Here is a 2,328-nt window from a genome sequence, read left to right as displayed (position 1 = left end):
GCCTCTCCTTCCGCGCCGCTGGCCCAGGACTGCGGCCTTCAGTGGGGGAAGGACCCGCGGATTGCGCTTCTGCCACTTTGGCAAAGCCCCGCGGGCTGGTGGCGGAGCGCTTTCTGCGCCAATGAAGCCCGGGCTCCCCGCCTGAGGCGGCTTCTTTTAAGACTGAACTTAGGTGCAGCCTCTTTTTTTTTCTGAATATTTATTTTGTATTTTTTCTGAACTCGACGGACGTCAACCACGGAAGTTGCAAGTAAAAAAGGATTGCGTGCGATATAGCAAATGTTATGTACGACATGCTTTTCTTTTTTAAATAACCGTCCTGATTAAAACCAAAGGACTAGTTATGAAACATAGTATCAGCCTCCGGTGAAAGAAGTGACGTTGTTTGAATACATACTAACGCATGCTATTTGTTCATTTCCTTTCTTAAATTCTTTTTCTTTTATTCGAGTCTTCTTTGCAAAGTAACTAAAAAGGAAAACTTTTATGTGATTACACATGTGTAACCTATAGGAAGGGAAAGAATTTGAAACAAAAAAAAAATGTTAAACACATTTTTTTTTAAACATATAACTGGGGGAAATTTATCTTCTTCCTTCCCTCCCTCTCTTCCTTTCTTACTCCCTCCCCTTCTCCCTCCCTCCCTCTTTTCCTTCCTTCCTTTTTCCTTCCTCCCTCCCTCCCTTCCTCCCCTCCCTCCTCCCTCCTCCCTTCCCCTCCCTCCCTCCCTCCCTCCCCTCCCTTCCTCCCTCCCTCCCTCCTCCCTCCCTCCCTCCCTTCCTTCCTTCCTTCCTTCCTTCCTTCCTTCCTTCCTTCCTCCCTTTTCCCTCCCTTCTCCCTCCCTCCCTCTTTTCCTTCCTTCCTTTTTCCTTCCTTCCTTCCTCCCTCCCTCCCTTCCTTCCTCTCTTCCTCCCTTCCTCCCTTCCTTCCTCCCTCCCTCCCTTCCTTCCTCTCTTCCTCCCTCTTACCCTCCCTTCTTCATTCCTTCCCAAAGACCACTGACTCAAATAATTGAGATTTCTCATGGTGAAAGAAGAAAGGAATTTTATTGCAATCTCTCAAAAAAAAGGTCTACCTCCTAACAATATATAATAAATAACCCTGTACAAAAACAAAAGACAAGGAGAGGAAAATTTAAGAACACCAAATTTTACACCCCTAAATCAGAGATTACCCCATTCACTGCTCCCTTCCAATCCTAATGACCAAAGAGGCAGGCTCATAATCTAGATGATCCCAAATACAAAAAAATAAGGAAGCAGAAATTAACCAATACAAAATCACAAAAGCATTCATAACTTTATTTGGTATAATTTTTGCTGATATGGCAAAGTCTCACCATAGCATTCAAGGGATGTTCCTGTTTTTAAGGCAGATGAGTTTTGGTAAATGAAACTGAGGCCTAAAGTTTGAACAAATTTATCCTAGAGACTCTGAGAAGTCTTCACTTATCACACCCAATCTCTCCTCTTATATTTTATATCTTCATTATCAATCTCCTTCTTTCACATCAACAAGGGCCTACTTTTGATCTCTTAAGAATTATTAACCCAACAGATCCTTCAGACTGGTCCTCCATTCTAATCATCTTGGATAATGCATCATGCATGGAATACAGATTGGGAATAGGAAAACCCCACTGAATGTTATGAGGATGCACCATAAAATTTATTTCTACCAGCTGTCCCCCAAACAAGACTACCACGAGTTGTTAAAGTCCAGATTTGAACAGGAAAATGTGCTAACTTCTTAAGGTCTTCAGTATGCCCTTTACCATTTTACCATTATCTATTTTCATACAGCAAGAGGAAAGGTTCAGCTTTCCACATACTACCCATTCTTATTGACTGGAGTTCTATGACCTCAGCTCCTGTCTTGGGCCCAGGTAGCAGGGCCATCTATCACCCCAACCATCTATGTCTCCAATAATTGGAATAGATAACTTTTCACAAATAAAGATGCCTATCACAAAATTCAGCAACAACAGAAATGCTAAAAGACACAAGCAAACATATGCATCTAGCAATAGATAGATGACTAAGCCAAATACATATGTTCCAAATTGAAGTCTGCAAGATCTTACATACTTGAATTATGCTCATGGCTTTTACTGACCATTTGCTGTGATTATAGAACTTACCATAGGAGGAAAAAGCAGGGACACGATTATAATAGCATCAAAACTGGCCCTTCAGGCCTTCATCTGAGAACACACATGATAGGAGAAAGCATCCTTAGTTTTAATTGACTTAAGGTAAATGTCACAATTTTCAATTAATTATGTAGCAACAATTCCATCTTATAGCCATACTCAAGAATAATCAGGTG

This window comes from Sarcophilus harrisii, chromosome 1 (genome assembly GCF_902635505.1).
Source record: "Sarcophilus harrisii chromosome 1, mSarHar1.11, whole genome shotgun sequence".
Taxonomy (NCBI): domain Eukaryota; kingdom Metazoa; phylum Chordata; class Mammalia; order Dasyuromorphia; family Dasyuridae; genus Sarcophilus; species Sarcophilus harrisii.
Note: the sequence above shows the minus strand (reverse complement) of the source record.